Genomic DNA, 24,482 nt, shown 5'->3' with positions numbered 1-24,482 from the left:
ACTGAACAGAGATGACATTAATGAATTCAATGATGAACTGCCTTTAACTATCATTTTGCATTATTGAGACACTGTTTTCCAAATTAATGTTGTTCAGTGCTTTGGCGCAATGTATTTTGTTTAAAGCACTATATAAATAAAGGTGATTGATTGATTGATTGATTGGTAATTCTAAACCCTGGCTTAGATGCCATGGTTGTTCAGCACACACCCACTAGATGGCGCTGCTAGCTTGTGCAGTGCTGTGCAGCGGAGTTCATGCATGGAATCAATTTTTCATCACAATATTTCAACATTTGTTTTCTTCTCAGGTGTACACAGTCAAACTGAGTCATATTTCTCAGGTTGAAAAATGAGTATAATAGGCATCTGTATAAATATGGGGCAGCGGGATTACAACCCTGAAAATTACATGCCTGTTTTTTTTTTTCATTTATTATCTCTTGTTCTAACATTCCATTGAGAGCATATGCCAACTTTGGTGACACAATTTTAAAGTCATTATGATAGCATTTTGTTAATTATTTTATGGTAAACCATTTACCTCAGAATCTCCAGCTGACAGTTTGGACTCTTCAGTCCATCAGAAAGAAGCTTCACTCCAGAATCCTTCAGATCATTGTTACTCAGGTCCAGCTCTCTCAGGATAGAGTTTGATGACAGTAGAACTGATGACAAATGCTCGCAAGACTGTGCAGTGAGAATACAGCACTGTAGCCTGTGTAGAGAATAAACAAACAAAATTTATTTGCTTATTTTGTCTGGTTTACATTCTGGAGCACAGAAAACTTGCAAAAACCATTGACTAGTGTCCCATTGACTGCCAGGTAAGCTACACTGTCAAGGTCCAGGAAAGTGTGAAAAGCTTTGTCAGAATAGCCTATCTGCCAATAGTGGTTCGACCATAACGTTATGAAGCGACGAGAATACTTTTTGTACAGGAAAAAATAAATAATGACTTTATTCAACAATTCCTCTCCTCTGTGCCTCTCCAAATTAGCGTAGTGCCATTTTGACAAATCTGAGCAGTACGCAGGCAACGTATGGTCTTCTGTGTCAGCAGTGCCACAAGGAGATGTTTTTTACATGGATTTACATTTTGGTTTGAAAAAAACTCCAGATTTTCATCCAAAATATCTTAAATCCCTTTAATAAGGCGAGACACTGCAGGTAAATAGGGTAAAAATGATAACTAATAGTTATCACCAAGCTTCTTTCTGATGGACTATCATCACTGTTATTTAATGAAATATGCACTACTTTGCATACATTTCTAATTTTAAAAAATCTGAACTGGATGAACTGAACTGGTCTGTTACATGGTGTTTTTTTGTTGTTGTAGTTTTTTTCCCTTTTTTTATACATATTAGAGTCAAATGATTTTACAGTAGGAATTTATAGTATCTCTTTTTGTCACTCCACAACAACCACAAAACAATATATTTCTGTCATGAGTCAGGTTTTTTCTTCCGTTTTCTCTCTTGTACGCTCTCACTCATTTACTCACACACACATACACACACACACACACACACACACACACACACACACACACACCTTATTAGCTCAATATTACTCTTTCTCTGTCCCGCTTACCTCTCTTTCTTCATGCGCCTGTTTGTCATTTGCTTTGACACCTGTTTCTACTTTGCCCTAAGTGTTCACCCTTTATCTGGTGTTTGCTCTGGTAGATTCTTTGTTGGATTATTGTTACATGTCATGCGTTTTGTCAGCAGTTACATCCTGTCTGTATTTAGAGGTACTCACCTATTCTTGTCTTGTCTGCCTGGAACAGTCTAGCCCCAAAGTTTTTGCTGCATTCTGCTGCTGTTGCTGCTGAATGTAACCACTGTGGTTCTCTCTCCCTGCCTGAGTTATCTACTCCTGAGCTTCAAGTCTGTTACAAGGGAGTCCTGTTCTGTTACTCATCGAGACAGGAGTCTTTCATTTTTTCAAGTTACTATTTACCAGTTCTGTGAGCTTAAAGACGGACTGCCTTTGTTATATATAATTTCATTAAAGACTGTTATTCCTGTCATCTCTGCTTTTGGATCCTTCATTTACCAGCGTGACAATTTTTATAAAAGAAACACATAACAGTGTCTTTTGGATGTTTTCTTTCCAGTAGTCTTAATGAAGTCTTTGTGAAAAGCCAAAATGCCCAAAATCTCACAATTGACAGGTGCATCTAAAAACAGTGTTTCTGCCTGCAGTGTCTCCCCTTAAAACAACTAACAGTGTAATTAAATTAATATTAAGAAGACTCTTACAGTGCTTTTTTGGTGTTTTTGATGACATCCAGCAGTCTTTTCAGTGCTTCATCAGATCTTCTGTATTTCTGCAGTTCAAATTTCTCCTGTGCCTCTTCTGACATCTGGAGCACAAACACCAGAGCTGACCACTGAACAGAGGAGAAATTCTGCCCTGAAAGTTTTCCAGAGTGCAGATTCTTCTGGAATTTTTCAAGAAATTCATCTTTCAGTTCGTTCAGACAGTGGAACAGATTGAAGGTCCTCTCTGTTGATCCTTCCATGTCTATTTTGTCTTTGATATAGTCAACAGTGTCTTTAATGTCTTCTGTTTTGAGCTTCAGTCCTGGCAGTAGTTCCTTCAGGTCTCTCTGGTTGGACTCCAATGAAAGACCCAGGAGGAATCGGAGGAAGAGGTCCAGGTGTCCATTCTCACTTTGTAAAGCTTTGTTGACTGCATCTTTATGAAGATCAAACAGTGGCTTTGTGGACAGGATACATGACAGTTTTTTCCAGGATTCGAGAAATGGGTTTGCTTTCTTGTTTTTGTTATTATAAAACACATAGAGTGCAGCAATAAATTCCTGGATGCTGAGATGTATGAAGCTGTAAACGTTTCTCTCTAAAATAGATTTTTCCTCCTGAAACATCCGAGTGCATAACCCAGAGTACACAGACCCTTCATTGACATTTAGTCCACACTCCTCAAGATCTTCTTTGTAGAAAATCAGATTATCTTTCTGTAGTTGTTTAAAGGCCAGTTTCCCAAGCTTCAGAATAATATCATCAAAAGACATGACTTCAGACTTAGTTTTAGGATCCTTGCAATATTTTGTTTTCATCTGCTGTTTCTGAGAAAGTAAAAAGTGTGTGTACATCTCTGTGAAGGTTGTTGGTGTTTTGTCATTGCTCTCTTGAACAAGCAGAGGCTGAAGAACAGTGAGAGAGATCCAGCAGAAGACCGGGATGTGACACATGATGTACAGACTTCTGAATTTTCTGATGTGACGGATTATGTTTTCAGCAACCTCAGGACTGCTGTTTCTGATGAAGTACTCCTCTTTCTGCTCATCACTGAATCCTCGTATCTCTGTCATCTGATCAATGTATTCTCGGGGTATCAGACTGGCTGCTGCTGGTCTGGATGTGATCCAGATGAGAGCAGAGGGAACCAGATGTTTCTTGATTAGGGCTGTAACTATCTTACTCACTGTTGTTTTCTTATTAACATCTGTAAAGCCGTCACCCTCTTCAAAGCTCAAAGGGAAGCGACATTCATCCAGCCCATCAAAAATGAACATGACCTTATTGCCATCTTCAGGAAGAGATGTCAGCCCTTTAAAGCCACTAAAGCAGTATGTGTTAAGCAATCCCATGAGACTGTACTCCTCTTTAATCAAATTCAGTTCACGGAATGGGAGTGGAAAAATGAAAACTATATCTTGATTTTCTTTTCCTTTAGCCCAGTCAAGGATGAATTTATTGACAGAGACAGTTTTTCCCACTCCTGCAATCCCCACTGTCAACACTTTTCTGTTTTGTCGACCCATATGGTCTTTGAACATGTCATTACACTGGATCGGCATGTCTTTGGCACTCAATCTGTTGTGATTTGATTCAATCTGTCTCACCTCGTGTTCATTTGATCTTCCTCCAGTCTGATTCTCCACCACATATAAATCAGTGTAAATATCGTCCAGGTATTTATTTTCACCCGTCTGTGAATTACCAACCAATATCCGCTCACATTGCTGTTTTAAGTTATCCTTCAAGACCTTTGTGTAATCATGATTAGTTTTACTGTCCTCTGCAGTTGAGCCTTTGAGAAAATGGAAAAGTCAGTTTAAGTGTTAGTTATTGGTTTTTAATGAAATATTGATTATAAAATCTTTATGTAGACTCTGACATAGTATGTGATTCCCATTACAAAACTTGAAGACAGTGTGTTCTCTATATTCTAATTAATGCTCCCGAAGGGCCAATGAGTGAGACTTATGTCTAGTTCACACTACAGGATTTTAAGCCGGCTTTAATTGAGGGAAAATCAGTGGGTGATCAGTGCTCTGCAATTTTTATGTTTGAATTACTCTACGATGCATTACTGAGGCTTGCTGACACGTCACGACACCAAACAAATATCTAACTTGCTAAATATCTGGACCAGTCAGCCGACTCATCATCACATGGTGTCAGGTGTCACGACAAGCTACAGCCAATGAGAAAGCAAGGCATGGGTTGAGGTCAGCGGAAGAAAAACATCTGCAGCAACATGGCTTTAAGGAAAGATTGGACACAAGAAATGGTGCAAAATTTTTCAGTGCAGATCATCATGCAAACAGCTTGCAGCACAAATTTCTTTGTTTCAAGTGTTGATTCATGTCATTCCTGTTCAACTTTTCGAACATGTTTTTGTGCAAACAAGTGGTTTGGGGACAGAATAGAGTCGTTGGGAGACAGAATTGTCAACTTGTGTTGTGTGGCGTAGTGTGATGTAGTGGGAACACCATAAAGATTTCAAGACAGACAATCAAGTAATGGAGTCTAAACAGCACAGCAATATGCAGAAGTTTTAAGTCGTGTAGTGTGAACTAGGCTTAAAGAGGGTGTTCAGTGGGTGTTTGATTATGGTCAGTGATCCTCCAGAACAGGTTTGGACACCCCTGTTCTAGACCAGAGGTAGGCAAGTCATAGAGAGCCGCTGCCCTGCAGAGTTTAGCTCCAACCCTAATCAAACACACCTGAACAAGCTAATCAATGTATTCAGGATTATAAAGACTATAGGCAGGTGAGTTTCTTTTTCTTTTCCAGAAGTTTCACCTGCACCACTGCTCTAGACTTAGCTATGAATTTTCCCCTATAACTATGCACACTGCTTCTAAACAACAGATCTGGTGATGCCGTTTATATATAAGAAAGATAGTCTGTACCGATTTTTCCCGGAAAAACACGACCTACGTGACGTGGCGCGATGTGTGGTCGGAGCTAAAGAATCACGAGCGCCAGTAGGCTTTTGCGTTGAGAGCATTTGGAAGCTGTGACATTACTGTGAGGGAAAAACCATCTTCCAAAACAAACCATGGCTAACAGTCAGATTCAGCCGTATATTTATGATCCAGAATCAGATCCCGAGGCTGAAACTGAACGAGAGCAGCAGCAGCAACGACTCGCTCAGAGCGGGGCTCGAACCCGGGTCTCTGGCATGGGAGGGGACGCACTAACAAGCAGGCAGATATATTTGAAGCAGTTTTACTCACCGCCTGCGGTTCCAACACACGATCGTGACCCTTTTTCGTTGGGATTGCATCATCCTTAAGAAATAAATGATACGCAAATCCGTCGTCAAACTGGGCCTTGTTTGTAAAACAAGCATCTTCGAAATGCAGGGAACAAACACAAACACTTGCACAACTCCGTTGATGCTCTGTAAAAATAAACTCCATCCACTGGTCCCTTAATGCTGTTTCTCTTTTGGTAATCTGTGCAGGGTTGTCTTGCCCTGGCAACCAAAAACACACTCCTTTTGTGACATTTCGCGACGCTCTCGCTCTGATCAGTGAAGTCTGTTGTGCTCTCAGTGCTCTGCTATACGGGAGCGCACGCTCTTCCGGCAGAAGTGCCCTTAGGACCCATATAAGGAAATTCCGCTCCATCTAACGTCACACAGAGCCATACTCGAAAAAAACTTTCCAAAACTTGTGACAAACCGGAAGGAGTATTTTGGGAACAAAAATACTCCTTCAAACGTACAACTTAATTTTTGAAACTTTCTCCATGTTTAGCATGGGAATCCAACTCTTTAACAGTGTAAAAAACTCAGTATGCATGAAATAGCATTTCACCCTCCCTTTAAGACTCTGCAGAAGAGCCCAGAATATGAAATGCACATGTAAAGTTTTACATTAATTAACCTAATATATTCATAATGTTAGGCCTTAATAATTTTTTTTTTATAAAATGAATTAATTTAGATGTTACCACATGAATCTAGTTTTTAGATTGTAATAACACTTCATGCGGCATAATGCATTAACACATTAAGAAGATAAATTCAGTAAAGCTAGTCTTTGATGAGGCTAACTACAGGTCCTTCTCAAAAAACTAGCATATTGTGATAAAAGTTCATTATTTTCCATAATGTAATGATCAAAAATTAAACGTTCATATATTTTAGATTCATTGCACACCAACTGAAATATTTCAGGTCTTTTATTGTTTTAATACTGATGATTTTGGCAAACAGCTCATGAAAACCCAAAATTCCTATTTCAAAAAATAAGCATATTTCATCTGACCAATAAAAGAAAAGTGTTTTTAATACAAAAAAAGTCAACCTTCTGATAAATGAACTTTTATCAGAATATGCAATTTTTTTGAGAAGGAACTGTATGTTTCTGTGCTCTGGTCCACTGCTGCTCTTCTCTGACATTGACCTGTTTTAGTGGTTCAGGATACTGACGACTTGTCACCTAGGGCTGTAGTACTCGAGTCCGGTCTTGGACTCGAGTCCGGAATCTAGACATTTTTCTGTCGTCTCGGACTTGTCTCGGACTCGTTGAATTTGCACTCGGACTTGTCTCGGACTTGGCCATTGGACTCGCCAAGTCTTCTAGTTGGTCTCGACCGAGTCCAGAAAAAAAATAAAATAAAAAATTTCTCCTTCAAAACAAAACCACATTTGCATGATGTCGCGACTGAAAACGTGTGGAAAACGCTAGGCGCGCCGCTCTCCTTATTTCCAAAGCACTCTGTACCCTGCGCTCGCGCTACAGTGGCGTCTGCTGTTGCTGGGCAACCATGACCCGCTCTCCATGGTTACCCAGAAGTTTCAGCAAAGAATAAATGGAATTCCAGCACTTAAAATCACTTGCAGTAGCTCTGCTAATAGATTCATTTAAAAAATGGCTATCCTTGTACAACTATGATCATCTGTTTCTCCATCTTGCCTTAGCTTTCAGTATTGTTCCGGGAAAGGATGTGCATGACCAGCGGTGCACTTACTGCGACCTGAAAAGTTTAGATGTTTCTAATTTAATTTTCTACCTGTTAGATTGTGTTTTATTTACGTCTACACCTAGATAGCCTTTTTTTTTTTATCAATAAACGCGTATTAATGTATAGCATTATGCAACAATTACATATGTAAATTTTAAAAACTTTATATATGACATTACATATTTACATTTTCATGTAACAGCCAGTATTTGTATCTGTAACAATCACAAAATTTTTCATGTCTGCATTCGGATACAACATCGTACAGTTACTTGATAAGACTGTTATGACTTTTTATATATTTTTTCGTAGTTATCACTGAACAAGTATGTCATGTTAAACTGAAATAATTATTAATTTCTAAAATAATATTTATCATGCAAGCAGAGAGATGTCATGACAAACGTTTAGTGATCATTTGAACACGACTGAATCCATTCAATGCGCACATTCTCATTACGCAGAAAACTTTGAGCGAGTCTTAATGTTAATGAACTTCACTAAACAGATGTGTGTGTTCCATGCAAACCAGCAAAAGGTAAATATGCAAACATGTAGGACAAGTAGACAATGTATCCGTATCTAAGCTGATCATTAGCCTACTCTTGAGAGAGAACTGATTTGGTTTTTGAGAGACTGAGACGCGCAGCGCGGCTGTTTGATTGGTGAGCGCGCTGTGCTTATTCCATTCATTCGTATCATGGTAGCCTAAGCTTTCAAAATTTGCCTTTTAAATATATACAAATAATATAACGTGTAGCTATGATGTATTATTATAGGTAAAATTACTCTTGCAACGCTCTGATTTCTGAGAGATAAACAGAGAGGCGACAACAATGCGGTGTTTGATTTGCGCTCTTTTCACTCATAAAGTTTACATTCATTCACTTCTGGCGCTGATCCCCTGGCTCACCTGTTGTCTAGCAAACACCAGACTCTGTCAGCTTTAGCTGAGTATTCAGGCAGAATTATTCCTTGAGCGTTATTCGTTTTTTAAGCCATTATCCGTGCCATTCCGAATAAGGTATTCGGCTTCAGGCACAACCCTAATTATTACATTACATATTTTATTTTTACATGCAACATAGATTAGGTCATATAGTAACAGCTCCACGCAATATTGTAATTCTAAAATTCACGTCGTACTTGCAAACACTTTGTATGCATTATGGTTAATGCATGCTGGAGTAGTCGATTGTTTCCGACAGAGCTCGACTAGTCTATGCAAGCCCTAGCACAGTAGGACAAAAAATTTGCTGTATTTATGTGCGCATGTCCAGTAGAGCCAAACGTATCCATTCTAGCCTTGCTGCGCGCATTTGTCATATCCTGAGCTTTGCGTGTGTCTGTGCACTGTGCCAATTAGGCATAGTCATATACATTTTTGACCACAGATATAATGTCAACAAAAAATAAAGTACATAAAAATTATTTGACCTTACAGTTCCAAACTTTGTTTGTTTATCCAAGTTTAGCTCCCAGGGTCGGACTGGGAGTAAAACCATTACTCATTAGCAAGGCCCCAAAGGAAGAGAGGGCCCTTGAAAAGTATGAATCTGAAATATATATTTTTTACCTGGATATTTTCATGGGTGGGGGCCATGGGGGCCCATCAGGACTGCCTATGCATAGGGCCCAGGATCTTGTTTAACGCCCCTGTTAGCTTTAACCCTAATTATACACACTTGAACATAATCAAGCTCTTACTAGACACACTAATCTTCCAGGTGTTTTAAGGCCAGTTGGAGCTAAACTTTTCAGGACATTGGCCCTTCAGGATGTAGTTTGGAGACCCCTGTCCTACAGAGTTGTTACTTTGCACATGCTTTTTGATCATTACAAATAATAATGTAAAATGATTTTCTTAGAATAGGAGATATGCTTTCTCTCGCATCACAAACATTATCAGTAGTTTAGTGTGTGGTCTTGAAGAGGACCCTTTTTTCTTTCATTTGGACTCGGTCTTGGACTTGGACTCGAAACTTTTGGACTTGGACTTGACTTGGACTCGAACCTCTTTGGACTCGGTCTTGACTCGGTCTCGACTAGTCCTGGACTTGGACTTGACTTGGACTTGACAAAGCCGGACTTGACTACAGCTCTATTGTCACCAGACTCTGGGTTTCACACTGCAAGTGTTAGCAGCCCATAATTTTTTTTCGCCGTCCATGTTAATTAATTATGTTTTCGTTAACAAGGTTCGGAAGGAGCTGAGTCTGACTGAAACAACAGGAGCTGTTTTTTGTTGTTTACCATTAACACGTGAATTCCCATTTCTCAAACTTTCAAGACTTCAAAACATTCAAGTTTATGACTGACCAACCTCTAAAGACAAACTTATAACTGTGTTTGTAAAGAAATATGTAGCTTTGGAGCCGTTGTACAAACACTTCCAGGGTGAATACTCTGGTGCATCTGCAGCTGCAGTGATGCTGTAGTTACCTCACGCGCTGCTCAAGCGCCGCTCACGCTTGCAGTGTGAAATAAACTGACAGTGATCAAGACGTTTCTCCAGACGCAATGTTACAAGAAAAACTGTCCAGTGTTTAGCACTGATAATGTCTGTCCTCACCAAAATCAACATTAAAGCTGCAAAAATGCAAACGATTTGGTAGAGTTTTTGTTTGTTTATTTAGCTTGTTATAGAGTTATTCCTTAAATATTTGTTTTTCCCTAATGTTTTATTCTCTCGTTTTTTTTTTGTTCATTTTCTTATGGTTATGAGATGTGTTGGCCATCTGCCTACATGAATTTCTGAGCTTACTGTTAAATGAAATATTTAGACAGAGGCCCTATAACAGGTGTTTGTGTATTATTGTTGAAGGATCCTCCTGCTATTACTAAAATGACAATCAAATCAGATTACCGTATTTTCCGGACAATAAGTCACACTTTTTTCATAGTTTGGCTGGTTTTGTGACTTATAGTCAGGTGCGACTTATAAAAATTAATTTGACACAGACCAAGAGAAAACATTACCATCTACAGCCGTGGGAGGGTGCTCTATGCTGCTCAGTATAGGCTACAGGAGTACTGAGCAGCACATTCCGCCCTCTCGCGGCTGTAGACGGTTTTCTCTTGGTTCTTGGCTCTAAATAAATGCAACTTATAGTCCAGTGCGACTTATATGTTTTTTTCTTCATCATGACATATTTTTGGACTGATGTGACTTATACTCAGGTGCGACTTATAGTCCGAAAAATACGGTAGCTGTACTTTTGCCTCCATGTTCATAGACTAAATATGTATTTCTTCAGGGATTTCACTCTGATTAAAATCGATACAAAATATTCACATTAAATAGCCTATATAATGTTATTCAATAATAACACCAAATGCATCAATGCAATGATAATTCATTACATTCATTACTGTTAAATCAGATATGTAAATGGGGAGATGGACTCAGTAAAATAATTGCAGCAGGTGCACAATAAATTTGAAAGGTTTACCTTGTTTTTCTCTGTTATTCTCTGCTATCTCTGAACATTTGTGTTTATCTGAATTGCATACAGAATGAGAGAAATAAACAAAAGATACAGATAGAAAATAACTGAGATCATGTTCTATATCACTAAAATGGTGCTAAATCAAGTGTCCCATTAACTCACTAGGAGGAAGTAACATCACCAGTCTTTACTCAAATGCTAGTATTAGTGATGACAGTGTACCGTTTCCTGCAGCATGTGAGCTGTAGATGAAGTTAACTGTTCCAGTGAAGGTGCTTCCAGCGAGTACAGGAGCATTTACACTTGCACCTGTTTCAGCTTTCACTTCAACAACATTGGCTCCAGGCTGAGCACTGCTGCTTATCTGGACTGGACATTTATCAGCTGAAAGAGAGAGAAAGGTTTATGATTCTTACAAAGATTAACATACTTTACTACTTTCATATAACTTACATACTTTTTTTAACACTTTAGAATACTGTTTCTTACTTACTGCTGTCATGGCTGGTGATACAAGGAGACCACAGTGAGAGATCCAAATGCGATTACATTTTTATTTAAGGGCAATCCAAAGAGTAAACGGTCCAGGCATGGGTCAAAACCAGAATAGCAATCCAACATGAATACAAAACACGAACACAAGGCAAGGGCACGACTGACTGACGCACATGAATTCACAAGGACTCTCTGACACATACTAAGACAGACCGGGTTAAATACACAGGGAGAGACAAATGGGAAATTGAGTGTAATGATTGATAACCAGTGACAGCTGGGTGCAGTGATTTAGGCAGGGACGTGTGGAATGTGGTTAATGAAGTGACAGACACCATGGGAAAGGAGGACATCTAGTGGATCCCCAGGGAACTCAACCCAGCCACTGTGACAATACCCCCCTCTCTATGGAGCGGCTCCCAGACGCTCCACGACAAGACTACAAAACAGAGACCAGGAGGGAGGCGGACAGGTGGAGGCTCAGGGGGAGGGACGGAGGGCCAGAAAAAAAAACTGGGCAGCCAGAGACCAGAGGAACATGAAAATGGGGAACAGACACCAGAAGTGCAAACATAAACCAGGGAAACAATGAGGGAGGTGGACCGGATGAGGTTCAGGGGGAGGGACAGAGGGCCAAGCTAACATAGGGGAACAGACAGAAAAAACAAAAGAAAACAAAAACACAAAAAACATAAGTCCATGAAAAACATCACGTGACGCCAGGCAAAACAGAAGACCACCACATCCTTGTGGTCGAGGCCAGAGTCCCTCAGGGCGGAGCAGAAGACCACCACAACCCTGTGGTCAAGGCGAAAGCCCTCCAGGGCGGAGCAGAAGACCACCCCAACCGTGTGGTCAGGGCAGAAGCCCCCCAGGGCGGAGCAGAAGACCATCAAAATCCTGTGGTCAAGGCGGAAGCCCTCCAGGGTGGAGCAAAAGACCACCACAACCGTGTGGTCAGGGCGGAAGTCCCCCAGGGCGGAGCAGAAGACCACCCCAACCGTGTGGTCAGGGCGGAAACCCCCCAGGGCGGAGCAGAAGACCACCACATCCGTGTGGTCGGGACGTATGCTCCCCAGGGCGGAGCAGAAGACCATCACGTCCTTCTGATTGAGGCCGGAGTCCCCCAGGGCGGAGCAGAAGCCCACCACATCCTTGTGGTCGGACCAACGGGAGGACAAAACTCTGGTAATCCCTTGGTGTTTCTACTGGATTCCAGAAGATCGGTGCTGACCTGACTCTGCTCATGACAAATATTGGTGACTTGCCTTAGTTCCTGAAGGTCAGTGGTGACCTGCCCTTGTTCATGGAGATCCCCGTTGACTTGACTCAGTCTTTGAAGATCACCGGTGAGTTGACTCAGTCCTTGAAAATCACCAGTGACTTGACACTGTCCTTGAAGATCACCAGCGACTTGACCTGACTCTGAAAGGTCAACGGTGACTAGCCTAGTCTCTGGAAAGTCCATGGTACCTAGCCCTGACTCTGGAGGGTCAACGGGAATCTGACTCAACTCTGGAGGGTTAACAGGAAATAGCCCTGACTGGAAGGTCAACGGTGACTAACCCTGACTCTGGAAAGTCGACGGTGACTAACCCTGACTTTGGAGGGTCCATGAGCACCTGACTCAACTCTGGAAAGTCAACGGGCACCTGACTCGACTCTGGAAGGTCAACAGGAATCTGACTCAACTCTGGAGGGTCAACCGTGGCTGTCTTCCTGTGCAGGGTTAGCAGCCATCTTGTGCTGTGGCGCTGGGCTAGCGACCATCCCATGCTGCGGTGCTGGGCTGATGTCCATCTTGCGTTGTGACGCTGAGCTGGCGACCATCTTGTGCTGTGGTACTGGGCTGGCGGCCATCTTGTGCTGTGGCGCTGGATTGGCGGCCATCTTGGGCCATGACTCTGGATGGGCGGCCATCTTGGGCCGTGGCTCAGGACCAGTGGCCATCTTGGGCAGTGGCTCTGGGCTGGCAGACTTCTTAGGTAGTGGCGCTGGGTTGCTGGCCATCCCACCGGAAGAGACAGGAGTGGCTGGGACATCCCACTGAAGCCGATGCTGCAAGTAGTACACAACTTTCCAGAACTCAAATGTGTCTAAATGCACCATTTCTTCTTGAGGAACCGGGTCATCCAGCCCACTGTTAAAATAATCCGTAAGGGCCACGTCATTGTATCCCATGCCCTCGGCCAGGGACCAGAACACCTGTGTCATGGCACCCACTTCATTGCCCTCTTGGCTGAGGGCGGTCAACTTCAAATATTTCGCTCTCCGCTCCGCCGTCCTGGCTGGGGAACGGGAAACATCAGAAGACATACCGCTGGATCTTGCAGTGATGGAGTCCTTCTGTCACGGCCGGTGACACAAGGAGACCACAGTGAGAGATCCAAATGTGAGTAAGTTTTTATTTAAGGACAATCCAAAGAGTAAACAGTCCAGGCATGGGTCAAAACCAGAATAGCAATCCAACATGAAAACAAAACACAAACACAAGGCAAGGGCACGACTGAATGACGGACATGAATTCACAAGGATCATTGGCAGAGTGTAATGATCGATAACCAGTGACAGCTGGGAGCAATGATTTAGGCAGAGACGTGAGGAATGTGGTTAATGAAGTGACAGACACTGTGGGAAAGGAGGACATCTAGTGGATCCCTAGGGAACACAACCCAGCCACTGTGACAACTGCATAACTGATAAGAAATTATTGAAGAACTAATAGATTATTATTCATTAACTCTTAACTCACTACTGTTAACTACTAAGAAAGATGTGTTAACTAATCAGTATGTAATATAATGTTATGATTGTGTTAAATAACAGTTAGCTTATCAATAACTAATATATTCTGTCATACCTCCTGAAGAACTATTAATTATCTACTAGTAAAGGTTGAAAAAAAAATAACAACGAAGTAACTACTAATGAACAGTTATACACAATTATACACAATTACATTAATTGTGACCCTTTCATATAAATGTTATTAGCAGTAGCAGTAGTATGAAGTATGGAATATTATGAAAGTATGAAAATACAATATTAATGAATGCAATTCATTTGATAGAAGTTTTGCCTGTGTCGGTTTGTCTCCGTGACACAAACGTTAAACATTTAGAAGCAAACAAAATCTAAAAAAGTCTAATGAGTGGACTGTAACAAAATTGCAACTGTTGCAGCACGTTGTACTCATCCTTTTACTCAATACATTTTTAAAATGAATAGGCCTACTTATTTTTATATTAAGTAATATTTTATTGGGGTATCTCTACTTTTACTCAAGTATTTGATATGTGGGTCACAGTTTGATTATTATTGTGAATATTTGCGTATAAATGTTCAGTAGTAGTTATTTTATAGTTATATTTCTTGGACCTTACCTCGTAGATAATTAATAGTAGTTCTTCAGAATACATTAGTAACAAACACTTCAGCAGAGAAAAGAGGAAATTGTAAGTCAAACAGTTACACTGATAAACAATTACATGAAGTTAAATGTTACCTTGCTTGTGTTCTTCCTCCAGCTGAACAGCCAGATTGTTCTTGTCCATTTTCCTCAGGATGCCGACCGTGATCTTCACAGCTTCTTCTGGCCCAAAACACTCCACCAGCTTATCCACTGTTTTTAATCAATCTGCATCCTCCATTTCAGATGTTGATATACACTCATGTTTCTTTAAATGCCACTGAAACTTCTTCAGACCATCTTTGACCAATTCCTCCAGCAACTTCAGAAGTCAGAGAGACCTATGAAGTGTAAAGAGTTGTGTGTAAATATGCTGAAATTATTGTTTGTCCTCAAAAGTCCACACAAAGCATAATGTATAAAAGCATTTCTTCAAAACATAAAGTAGCATGGTAATGACGTGTGCACTGTCCTGGAACATTAACAGCGATATGAGTGCAGACCAGCGGGGACAGTCGAGCTCAGGCTCGGTACAAGGTCTTGTGTGACCGGGCTCGGGACTCAAGAAAGTGACAGATGCTGTCTCTAATCATTTAATCTCATGAGATGCACATGTACCTGCTCATCCATCATTCTCTGAAATAGAATTTCAGTCCACACAAGTCCTCTATTCCACCTCTGTTTCTCTTCCTCCCAAAAGCTAAACTTAGTCTTTCTCTGGTAACATTCTACTGATATGCTGGATACAATAAAATGAAATACTGTTATTAATCCCTTTCCTTTACAAGTTATATGCAAATTAGTTTGATTCAATATTAAAACAATGTCAAACTATAGTCACTATAGTTTTGAGTTTATATCATCACGCTGATCATGTTTTTTGTAGGCATTTGCCAGCATGCCTAGAAAATATAGATAGCATTGTCACAAGAACTAAATATGTCAACATTCACACATGGTTAACACAGTAGGAAGACCAGAGACTGGTGTAACAAAGTTATTTTGTTCATATTGTTTTCACTCAAAACCCCCCTTTTTATTAAATATAAATTTAATTTTGTTTCTTTGATATGATTGTATATATTATTTTATTGTTATCATGGATCTAATCCTCAAGATTTGTTCAGGAAGTGCATTTTCACTTTAAGAGTATATACTTGTTCTCTCGCTCCCTCAGTTCACTTCCTTCTGAGCTGAGAGATTTATCTCGTGATTCGTTGTCGTACCATTAAATGGTAATGTTACTTATATTTGATGATATATTTTGAATCAAAGCTGTTTCTGGCTATGTTAAACATATCTTGTATGTGGGATAATGAAATCGTTTTTTTTTGAATGATTGTGAGTGAGATTAGCATATATTAGCTTGTTGTATTTACTCTCTGCCAAAAGTTGTTAAACAAGACATCACAAAATTAATATTTTTGACATATTTCCCCATTTATATGAATGTTGTAGTTTTGAGGGCAATTTTTGTTATTAATTTCATGTTATTGATATTTTTGTCTTATGTTAGCTCAGTGGTTCTCAACCTTTTTTTTTCCAGTGGGCCGCACCATGGTCCAAGTGCTGTCTCGCGGGCCGAACACATAGAATTTACATATTACGTCACCAATACAAACCAACCAGATTTTTAATATTTTAGCCTAAATAATATGATATCTAATCTATTACATTCATTGAAATAAATAAATAATTCTACTCCCCATAAATAAAACACCTGATGCTGTCGAGAGCTTGCGCATGTGCATTTGAAGACTTCTGACCACGCGCACCTGTCCGCGCAGTCGTCTGGTCAGAGCCTCGGCACACACTCTCCGAGGATGATTTTTACGTCATGCCTACCTAGCGGTCTGTCGGTACACGATCCGTTCGCTCATGGGAGCATGACCTGATGCGCAACATTGCAGAAAATGTGTGTTCACAAATGTAGCCTGTTGATCCAAATATGGAAAGCATTTCGAATTTAATAATATGAGGTTCTCTCCAGAGTTGTTTTGCCACATTTCTTCAATTAAGGATTGTTACATGGTGTTATTTGCCTGAACTTCTTCAAGTGAGTTGCGGGGCAAACCGAAAATCCCGCACTTCTCCTTCACTACTGATACTGCGACTTTTCTTGTTTGTATGTGTTCATTCGCTGGCATTTTTCACATTTCTTGTTTTTCTCCTTTTAAAAACAAATTTGTCCATTCTGATGCTCAATTTAACCTTAACTAATGGCTGTTTGTGACTATTTGAATTGAATTCTGCCAAAGTGCGCGCTAGTATGTGTTCGTTAAATGTGTAATGTTAGGTCTGCTCATGTCTGAAAATAATATATGAAAAACAAAATAATTTCACATTAAACATTAGGATATATCTTATTTTTAATTAGAAGCCTAAATATTTTAATTAATGTAAAAAAGAAAATTAATTGTAAAACTGAAAGTTTTTATTTTTATTCAGCACATAGCGGGCCGCATTTGAATTTGTGACGGGCCGCGGGTTTAGAACCACTTTGTTAGCTTATGCTAATCAGATTAACTCCATGTATTTTCCTTTGGGAAATTGCTCGCTCAATTAACTTCCTTCTGAGCTGAGAGAAGTTGGTCTCGTGGTTTGTCGAGGCATTAAATGGTGTTTAATCAAGAGATCACAAAATTCATATTTTCAACATATTTACATATTTGGCACAGATCAAATATGTATATTTAGTTCAACAACAACAATTAAAATAAAACCCAGTGGAACACCAAAAATAAACAAAAATAAATAAATAAAAATATAGGGAAAGGGATTAAAAGGAAACTCCATCATTTCTACCCTCATGCCATCCTATATGACTTTAATTTATTGGATGAACACAAACTAAGAGTTTTAAAATAAAAAAAAATGCATTACTCTTTATATAATACATGATAAGAAAGGTCTCCAGTCTCCAGAAAAAAAAATGACACTTCAAAAACTATACACAAAGAGAATATGACCGTAACTCATGCAACCCCTGTTAATGAATCACTGTCTTCTTAAGTGAAACGATACGCATATGTAAGAAAAATACAAATCCCAAAATTTAAATCTTGACCGTCATGTTCACTTTGTGTGGTTTCTGAAATGGTCCTGTCCCCTTTCATTATATGGACTAAAAATCTTTGCTTGTGTTCATGTGAAGAAAGAAAGTCATAAACATCTGGGATGACAGAGGTTCAGTTAATGGAGAGAGAATTGTCATTTTTGGGTGAACTATCCCTTTAAAGATCAATGTGATGGGGATGGCTAGAAATATATTCCATACCGAATACAAGAATGTGTTGAATTAATAAAAAGAGTCATAGAATTAACACATACAACGTTAACGTTTTTAAAGGCCACTTTATTTGTGTCGTCTATTCAACTTCACTGTCTAAAAGGACAGTTAATCTTTTAAATGTTGATTTGGGGCATTTAGAGTTTTGTTGTTTTTCTCAGCAAATATTGATAAATACATGTGTGACTAATTAGATTAAAAATATTCACTGACAGTCCTAATTCCTACTTAATGATTAATATAATGACATATTGTAAATACAACTTATCCACCACCTGGTAAGAATATCACTAAACATGAATTACAATTAATTTAGCATATAGGGCCCTATTTTAATGATCTAAACACAAAGTGTAAAGCACATGATGCAGGTGCACTCAGGACGTGTCCAAATCCAATTTTGCTATTTTAACAACGGAAAAACGGTCCCTGCCATCTCCTACTCCCCTTAAGAACGAGATGTGCTTGTGCCATGGCAGATTGCTATTTACATGGCGGAATTTGTTGGCAGAAAAGCAGAACGCTTCTCAAGCGAAGAAACCGATCTACTCGTGCGCAAAGTTAAAGCGCGTGTGCAGATCATCTACAGGACAAGCAGGAATCCACCAAAACTCCATGTGATGAGTCAGTTAATATATATGTGCGTGAATTGGCACGATTGTTCTAATACACGCGATGACTATCCATCATTACATTTTTATATTTATGTAGCCTACACAATATTCTTTAACACTGTAACTCTTTTGTTTTTAATATTTGGCATGTTTGTGTGATCCGCATCCCTGTGTGTAAGAAGCAAAGTCAACGTGCACTGTGGACCTGCCCAGAGGCACATTTTCTACCAACGGGCTCAAAAAAATATTGTGCCATTGACTTTAGACCAGGTTTGAGTTAGTCTATGGCGCAGTTGGCGCAGTTTATTTTCAGCTCCTTAAAGTAGCAAATGGGGGCAAATGCATTTGCGAATTAAACAACGTGGCGCTGGCCAAAAATGTTTATTTAAACACTTTTTGGGAGATTTGTAACATTTAATTTAAACAAATCCCACAAAAATATTAATTGCATTTAAATTCTCATCACTGATTTGATTTGCACTCAATTTTGTGCATTCAGCTAATATATTACATAGCTAATGGCTCTATCAAAACAAAACAAGTAAGGAATTAACTTTTTTGGGCGGGAAAACCCAACTTTGCTACCTCAATATGCTTTCTCAGATTTAATGGTGAACTTTTAAAGCCACACATTTACCTGATGAAAGTCATAATTAAAGTAGAAATGTGTGTGTTTGATGCGTGAAAATAATGATCATTAGTACTCATGTCAGGCACACGTTTGAGCTTCTGTTTAACATATTAAATGTGTATAAGATCAAATAAAAATATTATGTACTTTTCAAGATGAAATAAAATTGTAAGGAGTAAAAAGTACAGTTTTTTTCTTAAGAAATGTAATCAAAGTACAAGTATTCAGTTTAAATTGTAGTTGGGTAAAGTACCAATCCCCAAAAATAATACTTAAGTACATTTACATTTAGCTGACGCTTTTTATCCAAAATGACTTACAATTGCTATTTAGTGTCTTGCTCAGGGACATATTGGTGTCTCACAGTGGATTCGAACCCGGGTCTCTCATACCAAAGGCATGTGTCTTATCCACTGCACCAACACCACCCCAGTAAAATCTAAGTAAAATAAGGGATGATCCAAATATTTTTTTTTGCTTTACCTATTTATTTACACTAACTAGACATCGAAAACGGCTCTTTTAATGCCACGGGTACCCGCGGCGGCGGCAATATAAAGTGCATTTGCAGCTTTTGACCACTGAGTGGTGCTTTAACCACAAATTATCAAACAAGCGCATCAAAGCACATTTTCATTTACATGGTATTAAACCATATTTTAGATTTGACACATTTAAAAGGTTTGCAGTATTATTTATATTATATTAATTATGCGTTATATTATTCAAAAGAAATTGTGGTTTACTTTGTATCGGAGCATTAAAAGTGGAGCCTATTTTATGGGGGTAGGCTGCATGGATTAATATGCAAAATGTCAATATTTTAATATATTATGCCTATATTTTAATTAATATTTTAAACATACATATATTTTTTCCTTTAATAAAACAACATGCATTTTCATTATTTGTTACCTGTCCTTATTGGGAAAAAGACATTTGTCTATAAACTGATTAAGAAATTGTTGCATGTTTAAATGTGAAGCACTGTATAATTTCGTTCCCATTATTAAGGCCTAATTTGCTTAAAACAAGAAACTAATAAAATTAAACCGGCACGATTAAATCTTTGAATCTCTAAAGAATTAATAAAATGTCCTCACGATTAAACTCAAGTTCTCTCATTATAATCAACAATTTTCACACGATGTAAAAAAAAAAAAAACTTTAGTAATTGACAACTAAAGTAATTTTGGAGTAATGTAAGAGTCTGTGCTGCGGATCATTTCAGAAAGATAACAGCTTTAACACCAGTATTAAAGACTTTTTTAAATAAGTTGAGCTCAAAACTCACTCTTAGTTAGCAGCAAGTGTTTTAAATAACTTGATCCGATTTGGATTATAATCACTAAACAAGGCAGAAATATTTATAAGCGATGTAAAAGACTATGCACGCTAAACATTAACGTTACCATAGTAAACATGGTAAATATGACCGCTTGAAGAAATCAGACGTCAGCCTCTTATTCTCTATCACAATTGTGTATTTATTAAGTAACATTTTATCTGTCGTCTCGTTTCGTGAGTTTAGCTCCACGTTGCATATCATCAAAATATAATAATGATTTTTGTTCGGGAGCTTTTATAAAAATAGAGAGAGTCAGCGCTGCTGATCATTTCGGAAAGATAACAGCTATAACACCAGCATTAAACACTTTTTTAAATAAATCAAGCTCAAACTCACTTTCAGTCAGCGAGTCTTTAAAATAACTTCATCCAATGTGTATTATAATCACCATACAAGGCAGAAATATTTATAAGCGATGCAAAAGTCTGTGCGCACTAGGCATTACAATTACCATAGTAAACATGGTAAATATGACCGTTTGAGGAAATCAGACGTCAGCTTCTTATTCTCATGTATTTATTTAGTAATGTATATTATCTGTCACAAGCCTCATCTCTAGAGTTTAGCTCACATCATAAAAAAATATTATAGCCTAATGTTTTTGTTCGGGAGCTTTTATAAAAATAGAGATATTATCATTCATTCTAAATGTGACGGCTGCTGTGGCTAATAAACAGAAACAGACTCGACTGAATAAGCAGGCTATTTTCATAAGCGTTAAAAATAAATAAATAAAATAGAAATATGTGTATTTATGTGTGATTAATTCTGAGTTCTGATAAATTAAATCAATAGCCTATGATCAATGTATCACTTATTGTACATCGATGCTTTTGAATGTGAATATATAACAAAGCATGTAAACAAAAAGCCCCTTTTATAATCTTCATTTTGTGACGTTCCAGTGACTTTTTCTGATAACTTCTCTTTGTTGGTGAAATAATGAGGTTGCATGGCGTTGTTCTGAGAGGCGTGTAAAGGGCGTGCTTTAGTGACGTGCAGCGGTGCTTCAGGCTCCTGTGGAAACCGTGCGCTATTCTGGCCTCGGTGCTACTGGCCCGAGGCTATGAGCCCTGCCTGCTTTAAGCCCTGGCTCGCACTGTCCCGACAGTGGAAATGCGGCTATTGATACCAGTAACGCTCCGCCTTCACTCCGTGAATAAAGTATTTCAGTATGAAATGTTATGTTCATAACATAGCATACAGTGTTGTGCCTGAATGCGTTCATTGAACTCGTTCATATTTTGGGCGAACGAGAACTGAACGTGCTGTATTAATGCCTGATGAACGTTACTGTCAACTCGTTCATTCTGGTGTCTGTGAACGGCACGCTCTCTCAGGTTAACTTCGTTCAATAGGGTCCCAGATTTCTATAGAGCCTTCCAGGCTAAAACCCGGCTAAAACACACCACGTAAACGGGTCTTAATATGTAGCGGAAAAACACCCAATCTAGCAACACCAGCCACCAGTGTCGCACCACCGTCCGCCGCATGCGTGACGCGTCATCAAAAAAAAAAAAAATAAAGCATGGAGGCGACAGCAGCATTTAGGAAGGCGGCGTATGATCATTTAAAAAAAAATTATGATGTTTATGACAAGGTCGGAGAGAATGCTAATGTAAACCCTGGTTGGATAAGGATTCAAAATTGGATATGAAGATGAAATCTGACGCATAGCTTCATTGTTAAAAAATAATTGCTGTCTGTGATTCTATATGGGCTGTTGCAATAATTTTGAAAAATAATAGCTCGCAGCAACATATGGAAAAAAAGAACTATGAACATAGTTCATTTTTGGAACTTAGTGAACTTAGTTCAAAATTTTGTAGTTGGAACTATGAACTGAAGTAGTTCATTTTAAAATTTGTGAATTGAACTTTGAACTAGTTCATGTAGAAAGTGAACTTTCCCAACACTGATAGCATATAAAATAATAATAAATTAAAAAAATAACAGGAGAGTTTCAAAGTGGCTTAAGCTATGTGTAAACTTTTTTTCCTTATATCACATGCCAAACTAATCTTTAATTGCTGCTTTCTGCTGTGAAAATTTTGTTTGTGTTGAAAATAACATCTTTGTCAGTTATTTTATTTAAACAGATCGATTAACTTCAAAATCAGATAGCATGTTGATAACGTAGCACTGTAAGATTACATTTGTTTTATACGCATTATTGCGAAAGCGATTGAATGTGAATCTGTTTAAATCATGCTTTAACCTGAAAATAATCAGTAAAAGAAACACTTACTCTTAACATCCTGCTCGACTCTTGCAGTCAACCTTCTGATCAAGCTAAATATGTTGGCTGTTAGCATGAATTTTACTTGTGATAAGAAGCTTATATTCAAGTGTTTGTGGAAAAATTATTAATGTGCATTAATGACAGGGAGGCGCCGTCTCATCACTTTAATTTTTCATGATAATGAATGTATAATTTTTTTATTAACATAATATCGTGGTGTCTCACATAGGTACATTAAAAATATATCTACAGAAAGCTTGAAATGTTTTTAAACGAAAAGGAATAGTGTAATGTGTGAATGTTGCATTTCTCTCATCGGAGAGAGCCAGCACTGTGAATATAACCAAAACAACAGTCTTATATAAACCGGTTCAGCAAGTGAAAGCCTCATAAGACAATGTCCATGAAAGAGCAATTCACACCTTTATCTCGACCCCACAAGCCATGAATAACTATCCAAAACCCAACCCCCTCCAGCTGAACACAATTCAGTCTGTGTTTTGGCTCTGAGGAACGGTTTGTTACTGGGCTGAAACATGCCTGCACTCAGCAGCACTAGGCTACTATTTGTATTCATAATTTTCTCGCAGCCCGTATTATTATTTTCACAAGACCATAATGATAATAACAAATCATCAATTAATAATTAATCATTAATATACGAAAATCATTGTTATTTGTGATCATGAATGTTAGCCGGAGGCTTTAAGACCAAGCGGAGTCCTCTGTTCCCGCCTCACAGCGCGCGGGTCTCCGAGGCTTCACTGTCTGCGGTTTGACTTTACTGAATCAGATTGAGGCGAATTTATTGATCATGAGCCCAACATTTAGCAAGACAGGAAAAGTCTAACGGAAGGAAGACGTATATTTTTGAGCTAATGCTGTTAAAGAGAGAGAGAAGTCTAGGACTATTCTTAAACTTGGAGCTCATTATATTGAAGTACAAATCCAAACACCAGAAACGTTATGCATTTTGTGAATAATGAATGCATTTTATTTATTCACATGCTGTATGGTTGAAATAATATTTTAGTTCACAACTTTAAGTTCCGTTGTTTAAAAAAAATGCTTTATTGGCTAATGTTTCATAAACCTTCAGTTGTTATGCTCTAAAATCCATGCCATTATTCATTTCACAGTATTTTACCACCTAAATGACTAATCTTTAAAGTCACAATTCTATAATGGTCAAAAGTACTCAGGCCAATGGTATTTTTAATGAAATTATTTTATTATTATTATTATTATTATTATTATTTGAATAATTGTAGCTTACATAAATAGGTAAAGCAAAACAAATATTTGGATTGTCCCTTATTTTTTCCCTTTTTTTATTTTTTTTAACTTGAATTAAATACTATTAAACTTACTTTAAAATTCTCAAGGAGTTTATAAGTAAAAAAAAAAAGTTCTAAATGAACTTGTGTTAACAATATAATTAGAACTAACAATATAATTCGATTTTTTTAAATGAACAATTCCTGTATAAAATGGGACAGCAACCTTTATATCAGTGGTTCTCAACCTTTTTTCCAGTGGGCCGCACTATGGTTTAAGTGCAAGTCTATGCATATAATTTACATATTACGTCAGCAATACAAACCAACCAGATTTATAATGTTATAGCATAACTATTATGATATATAATCTATTACATTCATTGAAATAAACAATTCTACACCCAATAAATAAAACACCTGATGCTGTCGGGAGCTGACCAATTTTGTGAGATTCAGCTTGAAAGGAGTAACAAAAAGAAGTTGC

At 38.3% G+C, this 24,482-nt stretch overlaps 1 pseudogene; it reads right to left on the bottom strand.

The window, feature by feature from the left end:
• Nucleotides 1-24,482, bottom strand: part of LOC113098679 (NACHT, LRR and PYD domains-containing protein 12-like) — a 110,152-nt pseudogene that overhangs the window by 64,248 nt on the left and 21,422 nt on the right.

This window comes from Carassius auratus, unplaced genomic scaffold (genome assembly GCF_003368295.1).
Source record: "Carassius auratus strain Wakin unplaced genomic scaffold, ASM336829v1 scaf_tig00216608, whole genome shotgun sequence".
In the NCBI taxonomy this organism is placed as follows: Eukaryota; Metazoa; Chordata; class Actinopteri; order Cypriniformes; family Cyprinidae; genus Carassius; species Carassius auratus.
Note: the sequence above shows the minus strand (reverse complement) of the source record. Positions and strands in the feature narration are given on the sequence as shown.